A 16,336-nucleotide genomic window follows, 5' to 3' on the forward strand; every position below is an offset into this window, starting at 1 on the left:
AAGTAAACGCTCTGAAATCTGCATACACAATTTACTACCAAAGCAAACTAAATGAAAATATGGCTCAGGGCCATGCTATGGGCAAATAAAAAAGAAATCCAAGAAGTAGAGCACAGGATTTAAGAAGTAGCATTTGAGTACACCACAGATGTAACAAATAAAATCTAAAATAATTAAAAAGAGAACCCAGTAGATTGTGCCTCTTGGAAGATTCTCATTACTGCAGGAAATTTCTTTAAGATCACATTTCCTTTATTTGATCTGCAATCACACTATTGGTTTTATAACACCTAATTTTATAAATAAAATTTAAATGCCAGTTATTACATTTGAGTTTTCTAATCAAGCCACAAATACTTAAGAAAATTACCAAAATAAAATATAATTGTTAATAACTGTGGCATAATAAGAAATATATTTGATTTTCGTCCCTGGTTCTTGGCATAGAGCTCCTTAAACCATTGGAATTTTCTGAGTAATGGAAAGATTTTGTAAATCATAAGAAGCCTTATTTGATCACGTCTGAGGTGACTTAGGATGGGGTCCTTCAACAGCCTCAGGATAGTACTGGTCACCAGAAATACCAAGTGATAGGTGGAGTGGGACTTTCAGCCCCACCCACGACGTCCAGAAAGAGGGGCTGGAGATTAAACTCTACAAAAACTGTTGAAGAATGAGATTTGATGGGCTTCCAAATTGGTGAACACATTCACAGGCCAGCAGGGCAAAGCACCCAACTCCACGTGGGGAGAAGCTCTTGTCTTGGGACCCTTGATGACCTCCCGCATGTGCCTCTTCATGTGGCTATTCGTTTGTATCCTTTATAAGAAACCAGGAAGTGGAGTGCAGTGTCATTCTGAGTTCTGTGAGCCATTCCAGCATATCAAACCATGGGATAAATTGTGGGAACCCCTGATTTGGAGTGAATTTCTAGCAGCACTTCAGTCAGAAGGACGGGGACCAGGAATGGACAAAAGCATCTGAAGTGGGGAGCAGAATGTGTGACTGAGTCTTTATTGTGGTGTCTGCACTGACTCTCGGTGGTGTCAGAATTGAATGGAACACTCAGTTGCCATCAGAAGAATCAGAGAATTGGTTGTTGGTTTTAGAACAATAACTTTATAAATTTTAAGGTAAGAAAAAGTGGAATATTAAAAAAACAGAGTGGAGGTATTAGAAAAGATAAATGTAGTAATAACACTATATTTTACATTAGGGAGTTGACATATAGTTAAAATTGACTTATCGTAGAATATGGGTGTAAATACAGTATTTAAAATCATGGGATGCCTGGGTGGCTCAAACGGTTAAGTGTATGACTTCGGCTCAGGTCATAATCTCATGCATAATCTCACAGTTCGTGAGTTCAAGTCCCATATTGGGCTCTGGACTGACATTGTGGAGGCTGCTTGGGATTCTCTCTGTCCCTCTTTCTCTGCCCCTCCCCCACTTGTGCTTTTTCTCTCTCTGTCAAAATAAATAAACTTTAAAAAAAAATCATGGACACTGCCACAGAAAACCAAATATAAAAATAACTGTACCCTGAGTTTGTGACGGGAAGGATAGTGAAAGTGTGCCAGTTGCTGGCAGCCAGTAGACAGACATAAAGAGTTGAAACATAGGTGTATAATATAGAAATATAAATATAACATTTAAGGTTATATGGGCAATTATAAAAATAACAAATGTGGAAACATTTCTTGTTAAAAGTAATAACCTCGGGGCACCCAAGTGGCTCAGTCCAAGTGTCGGGACTCTTGATTTCAGATCAGGTCATGATCTCACAGTTAGTGGGTTCAAGCCCCATGTCAGCATGACCCTGCTTGGGATTTTCACTCTCTCTCCCTCTCTGCCCCTCCCCCATTCTTGTCTCTCTTTCTCTCTCTCTCTCTCTCAAAATAAATAATCTTTTTTAAAAAAGTAATATCCTCTACCAAGTTGCAAGATCAGAGAGGTTATTTTTGTTAAATATTCCTATGTCCTATTTTTACTTTTTAAATGTATCGCTTTTATAATTCAAGTGTTTAATTTGAAGTACTCTATGAATTGCAAAAGAAAGCACCGATATCTATAATAACAGACAATCCAGAAAAATATCTAATTCTTACTATTTTATGATTATGCTTTGTAAAATGCACATGCTTGAAAATATGTGCACCAAGCTATGTGTGTGTGTGTGTTCAAATTTCATTACATTATATATGCTGTACATTTTACACTTATTATTTATTAAAGAACTCTCTGTTTACTCCTCGTTAAGGTAATGCCTACCTATTCAATTTTACAGGTAGATACTTTGATCTGTTTTTTTTCAAATATGTTGGAGCAGATAAATGTATTAAAACCTTTTGGATTCTGTTCTAATTCTTCCACACAAATGCTTTCTTTGGATTATAGAATTATTCATAGAACATTGTGTAGTATAGTGTTACAGATTCTGGAACTATTTCTCATTTAGAATTTATTTCTCTGCATTTAACGTTTTTTTTCTATTTTGTGACTGTCTTAAAATTATAGTTTTAAGAAAGTTACAGAGTGTATCATTAAATTAATCAAGGGCCATCAATGTGGTACAGTGAGTTACTAAGAGGGCTTTAAAAGCTACTTAAAACTTGATTAATTTTGATTTATAATGCATCTCGATCAAATAGAGTAGTTGAAGCACTAACTGTCATGACTAAAGTATGAAAAACTAAGGGGGAATAAGTTTGGAAAGTTCTTTGAAAAATACAATGTGTTCCCATATGCACATCCACATGAGCCCTTGTCTCTGTGAAAGTGTATGTGAGCTCTAATGGGTAATTAGTGGGGTATCAGGAAACTCACTCCAATATGAGTTTATGAGGATGGTCTCGGATTCAGAAGTTGCTCTTCAACAAAAGGATCTTTGCTTCTAAAACAGACTTTTTAAGAATAAAAAATAAAGGACTAAAAATTTTTTAAAACAAAGGGGGTGCCTGGGTGGCTCAGTCAGTTGGACGTCTGACCTTGGCTCAGGTCATGATCTCACCATTTGTGGGTTTGAGTCCCACATCAGGCTCTGTGCTGACAGCTCATAGCCTGGAGTCTACTTCAGATTCTGTCTGCCCCTCTCTCTCTGCCCCTCCCCTGCTCGCACTCTGTCTCTCTCTCTCTCTCTGTCAAAAATAAATAAACATTAAAAAAAATTAAAAAGAAAAAAATATGAGAAAAATGTGTTGAGAAAAAAACAAAGTAAATTTATAAATAAATTAAAACAGAACTAATTATGCACAAAAATGATAGGAATGAGTTTACTTAGGCTGTTTGGTTATATCTCAGTGGTAATAGTTCTTTAATCTGGGAAGTCGATGTGTTTATCAACTATGTTTTTTTAAGCTATAGCTTTCTTAGGTAAATTGCAGAAGTCTTATAGATTCCCTTTGCAGCTTAATCACTATCCATTTATCCTATAACCTGAACTTGCTGCTGACCTCCTCAGTCCTACTTTTAAATGCATTTCTGCACTCTGTTTTTTCCCTTTTTCCCATAATTTCATGTTTACCGAGCCCCCCATGAACTGTTATTTTCATTACTGTAGCTCTTTTTTTCCCCTTCAAATAGCTTTTGATTTTTCTGTTCAGGCATGTTTGTGCTACCATTATTTCCTAGGGCTATGTGATCACTTCAAATCTGCTTTTTAAATTTTGTTTCTGACTTCTGACTATATTCTTGGGAAGTTTCATTTACTTCCTCTAGGAAACTGGGTAGATAAAGGGTTGTACAGTCAACAGATTGTCACAACATCACATTGCCATCCCAGAACACAATATAAACATTCTCTTGATGATAATTCCTGGCTTTCTTTAAAGCATCCACTGAAAAAAAAAAAACCTGAAAAATTGTCAAACATCTGACCCTCCCTAGAGCAATAAAACCTTTGGATTCTCTTTGTCTAGTGTATATAAGCATCTCCATTTAACACATTTTTTTCTATTTTTTATTAATATGAAATTTATTGTCAAATTGGTTTCCATACAATACCCAGTGCTCATCCCAACAGGTGCCCTCCTCAATACCCATCACCCACCCTCCCCTTCCTCCCACCCCACCATCAACCCTCAGATTGTTCTCAATTTTTAAGAGTCTCTTATGGTTTGGCTCCCTCAACACATGGTAAAACCTCATAGCACAAGGTCTGATGTAGAAGAGGTTCCTTTGGGGATCTTGAAAACTATCTTGCTTAATAACTATTTATCAAAAGCTTTTTGTTCTGTTATTTTCATTATGAAAAAAAGAAACTCATGAGTTCCTAAACAATCTTTGGATGCTTTCTCAGCTCATGTTAATTGAAGGTATGAAACAGTGTTAGGTGCACCTGCCATATTATATTTAGTGATTTAGAAAAATAAACAAAACAATAAAATTAAAAACAATTCAAAGAATCTTATCAATGACCTTGGTTGACCAAATATGACCAAAATGATGTGATCTAAATGCAATAGTTGTTTCTATTGTGTTTTCAGGGGGACCCACCACCAGCTACACACACACACACACACACACACACACACACACACAGGCTTGCAAACTTCTCCTTTTGAGTTGTAACTCTTACCTGACTCAGTTTGGAGAGTATAGTTATAGCAAATTTAACAAAAATATATTCAGTCAGAGTTCTAAGTTATGCCTATGGTCAAATCAATAAAGTAACTTTTAAATTCAACTGCTTGACTTTCACTACAGTGCAGTGTGGGCTTTTAATACCACATGTGAAAAAATAGACAAAACCCAGGAGATGAAAAAAAAAGTACACTATTTGAAGATTCTTATACTGTCTGTAAAATGGAAGGTCTTGTAAAGTTAAGTGTGCCCAACCGTACACAGACAGATGAAAGCGTATGTCCCTACAAAACTTATACACAAATGCTCATAGCAAGTTTATCTGTAAAAGTCAAAACCTGAAAACCACCAAATGTCCTTTAGCAAGTGAAGTAATCAGTAGACTCCGCTATATTCATACAGTGAATACTACTTAGCAGAAAAATAGGGGGCTCCGGGGTAGCTTAGTTGGTTAACTGTCTGACTCTTGATTTCAGCTCAGGTCTATATATCAGGGTCATGAGTTTAAGACTCTGAAGCTCAAGAGTCAGAAACTCAAGAGTCCAAAGCTCAACTGACTGAGGCACCCAGGCACCCTTAAAATTTCTTTCTTTCTTTCTTTTCTTTCTTTCTTTCTTTTCTTTTCTTTCTTTCTTTCTTCCTTTCTTCCTTTCTTCCTTTCCTTCTTGTAGGCTTCACGCCCAGCAGGGAGCTCATCAGTGTGGGGCTTTAGTCAAGACCCTGAGATCAAGACCTGGGCTGAAATCAAGAGTTTCATGCTTAACCAACTGAGCCACCCAGGGACCCTAATTTGAATATTTTAATATCATTGATATTAAATGGATCCATTTGATGGATGTTGAGGTAAAGGAAGAAGTGAGAGATGAATAAGTTAGTAGCAAACTTCTCTCTTTATTATACCAAAATGTGAACATTCAAGCAAGATGTGTATCAGTGAAATTAAAGTTGTAAAAAAGATAACAAAACCACAACTTTTCTTCCTTTTTTTTTTAAGGTGAGTGAACCATAGGCCAATAAAAATAATCATTGTATATATAAAAGATAAATAGGGGAAAATCTTTTGGTTTTTCATTCAATAATAAATTCTTCCAATAATAATTCCATAAGAATAACAAGTTGTTTGTAATATCTTAGTTAGTGGTTAGATGCAATGTTTGATCTTCCTGGATATGACGAAATTCATAAGGAAAGTACATGCTCCATATCTCATTTTCTTGAAGATAATTTCAGAAAATGGTAGTAACACATAATGAAAAAATAATTAAATTATATTTCTCTCTTAAGCATTCACAAAATGCTAATTTCAAAATGACAAGTGTATTATGAAGCATGTATTAGAAATGTTTTAATTAGTATAGTACATTTACCTTGTGGAGAATGAAATTTAATTTTATCTTATTGTTCTGTTTTGAAGAGCACTTAAAATTCTAAATTTGCTAAATTACCTAAATCACTTTCTTAATGAAAATGAATCACCTCCTATTACCAAGATAATAAAAGAGCTATCATTCATTATTACATATGATAATGAGGCCGGCTGAAATGTTTGACTGATTTAAATTGGTACTTTCATCCTTCATAAAATTAGTACAAAATCCAAAAAAATTTATACATCATCTCAAAAGTCACAGCTCTTAATACCCACCTTTATTAAGTTAGAGCATTTTTTATGTTTGATAATTTTGTTAGGTGTATCCTAATTCTTTCAACAGGTAATTAGGCCTAAGAATGATTTAGTAAAAGCATCTTAATTACATATTAGAATATTAAATTTAAAATATCCACTTTTGCTTTTGGAAATTTTTTAAAAGACACAAAATCATTATTGTAATATTCATATGTTTATTTCACTAAAACTCCTATTGTATAAAAATAATCAGCAAAACAGTTTTTTTGCCATTATTTAATATTCCCATTTATCATGATGGCAGCAAAATATCTTCTCTCAATTTTCAACTTCTTCTTTCTTCTTTAGTATTCTCCTTACTTCCTGACTCTTGTTACTTGAAAAAAAAAATTCTATTTGTTTTAGCTACTGTGTATAGGTCTGACAAACAAAATCGCGATACAGGCACTATTGTAACACCAAAACAATAGAGACAATCATAGCAAAGGATTGAATTTAGTGAAAAGTAATAAACATTACTTAGTGTCAACATATGTATGTCGAATGGAAGTGTCAAGATAACCCAATTTTGTTTACTTGACTCTTTAGAAGTTAGCCTATTGGTGTTTATTTTGTTTCTATTGTCTTCTTCATAGAACTTCCATTCCAGAGTGCAAAAATGCTAAATGTCTGATAATATTTCCCATTTACCTATGAACCTTTCCAACAGCTTACAGTAAAATGTATGTAACTTTTACCTTCTTGTCTAAATATGATATTCTTGTTTGGCATAAACTCATTCTAAAACCCCAAAGGCCAAGTATAGATTTTAAAATGAAGAGAAAAATCTAGCTTTACAAAAAAGGAAACCAACTTTCTAAAGGGAAATTTTAAAAGACTGTGAAAAAAATAATAGTCATAAATTATGAGGCTGAGGATAAACTAATCGTAGCAAAATGTGGCAGGAGAAAATGTCTCAGGTTCCTGACATGATCTCTTAAAATAGTAGCAGTCTATGTAACTTACCTTATCAAACACGTTGAATACAGTGCTACACATGGAAACTAAAAAACAATCAGTGTGAAATATTGGTTGGGAATCTGATAAACTTATTTTTCAAAATCTCCTCAAAATGTTCTTGGTTTTAAAAGATACTCTTTTGGGGCGCCTGGGTGGCTCAGTCGGTTAGGTGTCCGACTTCGGCTCAAGTCATGATCTCATGGTTTGTGGGTTCGAGCCCCACGTTGGGCTCTGTGCTGACAACTCAGAGCCTGCAGCCTGCTTCAGATTCTATGTCTCCCTCTCTCTCTGCCCCTCCCCTGCTTGTGCTCTGACTCTTTCTCTCTCTCAAAAATAAATAAACATTAAAAAAAAAATAAAAGGTACCCTCTTTAGTTTTTCTGATACAACTTGAAATGAACACAACTGCAGAGAGGGCAGCTGAAGGAACTCAAAGAAATTGATGAGATAAGTACTTCCAACATGGTGGCATGGACCCACCCAAACCTTTATTTGGGAAAAGACTTATGCCAGCACAAAGGCTAAATGGTGTGTCAAACACAGGTTCAGGGGGGAAAAAAAAAAAATATATATATATATATAAATATTTATATTTTTATATATAATATAAATATTTATTTATATATAAATATAAATATATTATATATTATATATAATAAAATATTTATATTATATATTATATATATATATAATATATATGTATATTTTGTTCCTAAAGGAGGGAACAAAATAAGTTTAATACATGAATTTTAAAAAGTGGTATATAAACATGATTTATAATTTGGAAACAGAATCTGAGACTCAAGGTTTCTGGCTAGGAATATATGAGAATCAATTCACAGAAGTCCTGATGGATTGCTAGAACCATCAAACTTATCTTCAGTAATTGCTAATTCCTGAATTAGTAATTACTGAAGCAGAGAGCCCAATGTGGAGCTTGAACTCACTAACTGTGAGATCGTGCTCTCAGCCAAGGCTGGACACTTAACCAATTGAACCACCCAGCCACCCAAGAGGAGAGTTCTTTAAAGCAGAGGTGAATACAAGTAAGTTGTTTCAGCTAACAGTTCTATGAAAGTGGGAAACCAGACTTTCCCACTCAAACATAGTACTTCCAAAAAAGGCAAAAAATAAGTCAGGCAGACAGACCCAAAGATCGGGTGTAGGGCCTCAGGCTCATATCCTTTTAGTCTCTTCAATCAGATTAGTACCTCTTCTCTGAGTAGGACTGAAAGACAAAAGAACCATCCAGGAAAATCTCTCCACATTGAAAGGAGAGGCTTGAGCATGAAGCATTCTCCCCTAACAGAACACTTAAGGTGTGTATTCTGTCTGTTCTTCCAGAAGGAGCTACTGCTAAAGATAATGAGAAAGCTCTATTATTTTTCCTTGTCCAACCTTTAAATACTTCTCTCTCTCCTCTCTCTCTCTCTCTCTCTCTCTCTCTCTCTTTCTGTTTGAAAGAGCAACTCTGTGTGATAGAACAAAGATTCCTCCCTTTTTGGCAGTGTTCTGGAGTGGAATATTTCCTGTTTTCCACACTAGAGCTAAGAACAGACCAAAGCAGTTAAGATTTTGATGAGAATAGGCTAAATCTTGCTACTCGAATAAATCAGTAGAGTATGGCAAAGAAAGGATTAATGTTAGCAAGAGAATTGTTCATCTTAGAGTTGTTTCATTCTGATGGTAGAACAGGATTTTTTCCTTGCCTTCAGCACTACCTTCTGAGCATAAAATATGAAGAAACTGATATAAGCAGAAGACTGAGAGTCTGCCTCAGAGGATGATTGGGCTGGGGATATCCTCTCTTTCCAAACTTCCAAGGTATAGCTAGGTGGTTTGTATTTACATCTGCAAAATACCCTTCATCTTAAAAAAAAAAAAGTCAAGTCCACTCCATCTTATTTCATATATATATATATATATATATATATATATATATATATATAATTTTTTTTTTCCCTGAACCTGTGTTTGACACACCATTTAGCCTTTGTGCTGGCATAAGTCTTTTCCCAAATAAAGGTTTGGGTGGGTCCATGCCACCATGTTGGAAGTACTTATCTCATCAATTTCTTTGAGTTCCTTCAGCTGCCCTCTCTGCAGTTGTGTTCATTTCAAGTTGTATCAGAAAAACTAAAGAGGGTACCTTTTATTTTTTTTTTAATGTTTATTTATTTTTGAGAGAGAGAAAGAGTCAGAGCACAAGCAGGGGAGGGGCAGAGAGAGAGGGAGACATAGAATCTGAAGCAGACTGCAGGCTCTGAGTTGTCAGCACAGAGCCCAACGTGGGGCTCGAACCCACAAACCATGAGATCATGACTTGAGCCGAAGTCGGACACCTAACCGACTGAGCCACCCAGGCGCCCCAAAAGAGTATCTTTTAAAACCAAGAACATTTTGAGGAGATTTTGAAAAATAAGTTTATCAGATTCCCAACCAATATTTCACACTGATTATTTTTTAGTTTCCATGTGTAGCACTGTATTCAACGTGTTTGATAAGGTAAGTTACATAGACTGCTACTATTTTAAGAGATCATGTCAGGAACCTGAGACATTTTCTCCTGCCACATTTTGCTACGATTAGTTTATCCTCAGCCTCATAATTTATGACTATTATTTTTTTCACAGTCTTTTAAAATTTCCCTTTAGAAAGTTGGTTTCCTTTTTTGTAAAGCTAGATTTTTCTCTTCATTTTAAAATCTATACTTGGCCTTTGGGGTTTTAGAATGAGTTTATGCCAAACAAGAATATCATATTTAGACAAGAAGGTAAAAGTTACATACATTTTACTGTAAGCTGTTGGAAAGGTTCATAGGTAAATGGGAAATATTATCAGACATTTAGCATTTTTGCACTCTGGAATGGAAGTTCTATGAAGAAGACAATAGAAACAAAATAAACACCAATAGGCTAACTTCTAAAGAGTCAAGTAAACAAAATTGGGTTATCTTGACACTTCCATTCGACATACATATGTTGACACTAAGTAATGTTTATTACTTTTCACTAAATTCAATCCTTTGCTATGATTGTCTCTATTGTTTTGGTGTTACAATAGTGCCTGTATCGCGATTTTGTTTGTCAGACCTATACACAGTAGCTAAAACAAATAGAATTTTTTTTTTCAAGTAACAAGAGTCAGGAAGTAAGGAGTTGAGGTCGTGCAACTGCTTAAGGAAATCATCAAAGACAAGACTCACACTGGCTTCCGGATCTGCCATCCTTAGTGTGTAATTTTGGACATTGCTCCTCTTCTGGAAACATTTTACGCCGAAAAAAGAGCAAAAGATAAGGCAGTTCATTCTTTCCTACCAAGGGACCTTTACTTATAACTTTGTCTAGGACATAGCAACCCCCAGTGAAACTATTTTTAGCTGTGTGCTTTCACCAAATAAAAGCAGGGCTCTCTTAGTAAGAATATAACATAGCCACCGTCATATTGCTTCTTGACAAAAATTAGTTACAACAGGGGCACCTGGGTGGCTCCATTGGTTAGGTGTCCAGCTTTGGCTCTACTGATGATCTCGTGGTTCATGGGTTTGAGCCCAGTGTTGGGCTGTGTTCTGACAGCCAGGAGCCTGGAGCCTGCCTCAGATTCTGTGCTTCCCTCTCTCTCTCGGCCCCTTCCCCAGTTATCCACTCTCTCTCTTTCTCTCTCTCTCTCTCTCTCTCTCTCTCTCTCTCTCTCAAAAATAAATAAATAAACATTTAAAAAAATAGGTTAGAACACATTATAATGTTGTAAGGGTTTTCAAAATTCAGAATGCTCAAGATTTATCTAGAAAGTTTATTGAAGATGTAGCAGTCAAGTTCTCAAAAAGAGAGACTCTTATTCAGTAAGATAGAGCAGGGTCCAGAATTTTATATTTTAAATTATCATCACAATCCATTCTGATACAGATCGTTCATGGATTATTCTTTGAGAAATACAGATAAACTGTAGTAAAGTTCTTTGCAGATCGTGTCTATTATCATTAGCAGAGTTCAAAGATCATTGATGGTTTACTTTATTTGAACTTTATGTTTCTACTTCCCATAATTGTATTCTTTTACTCCCTCCCAATATGTTCTGTCTTGTCTCTTTCTCTTTTTTTACATTTGAGACTATCTGATTCTTGCCTTTGTAATCCTTGCCATTTCTAAAAAATAACAATAATGATTAAGTGAACTTAATAATTATTTTTCTAAGTCACAATCAGTCTAGAAACTATTACATACTTTTGGGAATACACTTGGGATCTATTACTTAAGGTAATTTTTCAGACTTTGAATATAAATTCAAAAATGGTAATGTTTTGAGTATTTTTTAAGTTTGATATTATATAAGCATCAAGTCCTCAGAATTCCTGGTGAAACAAGTGTCCTTTACTGTCTATCTCCTGTCTTAGGTTTTGGTACTGATTTCAGAAAACATCTTTTTGGCCTTTCATTGAATAAATGCGGTCCACATTAAAGGAATCAAAGGGGTTTAGAAGTTGTAAATTACTAAGAAGTTCCTCCCTCCTTGCTTACATTCAGTGATATGCTATAGAAGGCTCTTGTCAGGTAGTGAAGCCAATTGTTAGTGTCTATTTCTAGTTCCATGTTCAGTGACATCAAGCTGGTTATTTGAAATTGGCCTTGGTAGGTATGTTTTATACCAGAGAAATCAGCAAATGCTACAAATTAGGCTTATGTTTTGCTTTGCTTTTACTAGAATATTACTGTCAATAAAATTACTCATCTTTCCTCACCTTCAACCTCTTAGGAGTTTGAGTCTTGCTTCACACAGCTAAGAAGGCAAGCAAAAGGGAGGAAGGGAGGAAGAGAAAAGGGGAAGGAAGGGAAGGGAATAAAGGAGAAGGGAAAGATCAGGAAAGAAGAGGAAGAAAAGAAGGGGAGGAAAGGAAAGGAAGGTGAGAGGAAGGTGGGAACGAAAGGGTAAGACTTTAGTGAAATCGGCAAAAATGTGGACCTGTCTTGTTTTCAATTTCATTCAAAATTTAAAAACAAACAACCAGAAAGGCAAACAAATTGGAGTATGAAGATCTCAAATACAATCTTTCTTAATAAAATGAATATTTTAAATATTATTTTCAGTGGAATAACTAGTTTCTACAAAAAGTTCTTGGTTACATTAAAATTGTTTTACTCATCCTTCTCCAAATAAAGAATCTAGGCATTTTTGAAGGATGGGACGAGCCATAGGAAAGGCTGGCATCGAATTTCTCTAGAACAAAGCGAGTCATATAAATGATTTACTATGTTCTGTAAGATACAGATCATAGGTTGCTGAGATCATCACAGTGGAAAATATTGATTTGCTTATAAGAAAGTAGAAAGTCAGAACTGAGTCAACCCTCAAAGAACACTAGAGCATGATGCCCTATAAAATCCTACAAAGACAAGCTGCATTGTTATGCAGCCTCCACACAATCTGGTTTTGCAAGATGCCCTTGACTGATGCATAGTCAGTCATCCTCAAATCAACACTGTATATTAATAGTGAAGAAATAATTTTGTAATTACTTTTGTTTGTGTCGGTTCCATGGAATCCTCAAGGCAAATTGCATAGTGCAATTTGATGAACTACTAAAGTAGGATGAACTACTAAATTAGCACCTCAAAGATAACAGTCCATAAGCTATTGATAAGTGGCATGCAATACATGCACTGTGGTTAAAATCTTGTATTCTGTAAGTCAATCTAAATAAATATGGCACACACTACGTAACAGACTTGAAAAAAAGGATTTCAACAAGGATATGAATTTGGGGAAGACAGATATACCAAAGAGACATTGTAAAAAATAGAGTCACCATTCCTTCCAAAATAATACTATGGTATTGATTATTAAAGTGTATTCTCCTTAGGATGTCCAAATGGATTAATTGCAATATTAGTCAATAATTTAAAAATAACAGAAGGATTGAAGTAGATATTTCATAAAAAAGATAAGGCAGTCATAAGAATCTATTAGCTATGCATACATACACATTAAATGATCTTATTTAATTCTAGTTTTTTTTATGTAAATCTGTCTCAGTGTATGTCTGGTTCCATCTACTTTCATCTGAACACCACAACTATACCTCTGTCAGCTTTGTACCTGTCCTTGGTTAGTGTGAAATCAGTCCTTTTTTTAAAATTTCTCTACTTCAGGTTAGGTTTCTGACAAGGTTTGATACAAATGAGATTAGGTGTAGACCTAAGACTCACATATTATCCCTAGAACTCTTTCTGCCTACTCACCCTATTTCTCTCTGTTTTGGTCATATTCTCTTGCTCCATTTGGTAGGGAAAATGGACACTGCCAGCACTTAGTTAGCATATTTCCTGCACTGGGAATTCAAAAGCAAAGGAGTGATATTTAGCCATCCTAGCAAAGAAAGAATGTCCCAGCCTACTTTAAATCATGTGCCCATCTTTGAAAACAATCACTGTGAACAGGACAAGAGCTAGTCTAAAGGCCTAAATGAGGGCCTAAATCAGGCTCCTCTTACATCTAGGAGTGGTTTGGATGATATGATTGACAGCCTCACATTATCATGAGAAATGGAAATTTAAATATTCCCCAAAGAGGGATGTGTAGGGGGCGGGCCAAATCAGGAAATGTTCACTATTGCATGTAGCAAAATAGGCAGATTTGATTTCTGGTAATTTTTGGCTTCCCCACAAAAGTAAGGAGAATTTTAAAAGTTTTCTACTATTCACACAGGAATAGCTGAGTGTATATAACATTTCCAGCTTGCAAAGTGTTCAAAGATATCATATTTGCTTCAGGCAGTTCAAGGTTTTTGTAACTTATAGTGGAGAAAGAATTCACAAGGGTGTAGTGGACATAATTTTTCACATTTAATTCAATTAAGTGTAATTACAATTATTCCAAATGAAATATCTGGGATGTTTGCCCAGTACTCAAGGTGAATAAGAATTCTCTTTCAGAATTTGAGATCAAAATTTATGTTTTTCTTTTCTTTGTTTTTAAATCTTGATGTAAATCTTTTAAATCTTTGAAGCAGGTCCAATTGTGATTTTACTGCCCTATTTATTAATTTATATTTATTTTAATTCCTATATTATCATTAGCCTGTCTTTTGAGAGCAATCGTGCCCCAAGGCAGGTAAGAATCCAAGTGTTGTATTTATTTCAAGGAATAGTTATAAACTACCTTTTGAGGAATTAGAGACAGTGACTCCATTTGCACTATAAGACTTCCTTGTTCTTTTTTTTTTAAGTCTATTTATTTTGAGAAAGAGAAAGAGAGGGAGGGCGAGGCAAAAAGAGAGGGTGAGAATGAATCCAAGTAAGCTCCGTGCTGTCAGCGCAGAGCCTGGCATGGGGATTGATCTCACAAAACCTGAGATCATGACCTGAGTCAAAATCAAAAGTCCAAGGCTTACCCGACTGAGCCACCCAGGCATCCAGCCCTGCAACTTACTTGTTCTTGATTAATTTTCTAATTTGATTCAAAAGAAATAGAAAGTCACAACACTGTTAGGTGAACATATTGCTCAATTTTCTGTTCATTTTTTGGAAGAAAATCAGAATGCCATTAGCCCAAGACTTTATTCAACAAAGCTAGGAATAAGAATGCTCAGTAGGAGCATAGAGTCCTGAAGAAGGAAAGAGGAATTTTACAGAACTTTAGTAAGAAGGGTTATACAAAATTGAGCTAATCTGGGGAATAGTTGATCAAAATCAGTTCTGGAATAGGGCAAAACTTTTCTGCAGATTAGCAGTTATTTGTTGGTCAGTTAAAATTTATCAAGTATGATGACGAGGCAGATTAGGGGCTAAGGCCATGCATAAATACGTTGAGAGGAAACAGCTTTGGCAACAAGGACAAATGCCACAGTGGAAACGTATCAGTCTTTCAAGGTCCCTTACAATTCTTTTCTAGTTTATGAAGTATGGACTCCTCTCCACATACTTGTGTTTGGGTAGCATTGTCTAGATTGCATATGAATAAAATTCTATTAATGCAGATCCTTATTTATTAACAAGAAGCTCTAGCTTTTAGGATTCTTTTTAAAAAAATAAGTTATTGCACTTAATCTGATCAAAGTCTAAAACCTAACCAAACCAAAGCAAAGAATTAACCTTTTTTTTTTTAATTCTTTGTCATTTAAAAATAATTCATTGGGGCGCCTGGGTGGCGCAGTCGGTTAAGCGTCCGACTTCAGCCAGGTCACGATCTCGCGGTCCCTGAGTTCGAGCCCCGCGTCAGGCTCTGGGCTGATGGCTCAGAGCCTGGAGCCTGTTTCCGATTCTGTGTCTCCCTCTCTCTCTGCCCCTCCCCCGTTCATGCTCTGTCTCTCTCTGTCCCAAAAATAAATAAAAAACGTTGAAAAAAAAATTTAAAAATAATTCAATATGCACTTGATAACTTTGATCTGTGTTCTAATGTAACCTACAACTGGATAATAAATGAGTGTGTAGAGCTTGCTTAACATATGAATGTAATATAATATATAATGTAATTTGACAGTTAAAAGGATGAATTAATATCATAATTTGTTGCTAATTCATCTGAAACCTATGTTACCTTTCAAATACATTATTTGGAAACTAGTATCAATAATTCCATTCAGTGGACAAGGTATAATAGGGATCCAGAAAATATATGATAGTTGAATCACGTTCGTTTTGGAAATTCATTTTCTAATAATATATCACTGCAGTCCTGTCCATAGTACAATATGCTCAACTGATTTATAGTGTGCTTTCTTGTATAATAGGATCAGGGTAATACACAGATGATATTTCATTACATGAGCCTAATTTGAAACTACTGATTGCTTTATTTAACAATTTAATGAAAATATGCTCAATCTGTTAGATATTTAAGTGTATTAACATGGTGACAAAACAGGTTTAACCAATATTTAAAGGTTCCCAGTCATCACCACAAAACAACATGGAAGGAAAAGCAAAGAAACCAAGAGATATCCATCTATGCAGTGTATACATTAGACCAACTTATCTTTGGGTCAGACTGGTTTTGAAAGCAGAGTGTTTGTATGAATAATAAGTACAGTCACCACAACAGAGAACCTCTCTGTTATGAGAACAACAAAAAATTAAAATATGTCAGTTATCTCATTTTTCCCACATTGGACTGAGAAGCATAAATATTTTACCT

The sequence above is a fragment of the Lynx rufus genome, unplaced genomic scaffold (assembly GCF_022079265.1).
Source record: "Lynx rufus isolate CCGP_SWC_20201006 ecotype Redwood Valley unplaced genomic scaffold, mLynRuf1.p SCAF_7, whole genome shotgun sequence".
Taxonomy (NCBI): Eukaryota; Metazoa; Chordata; class Mammalia; order Carnivora; family Felidae; genus Lynx; species Lynx rufus.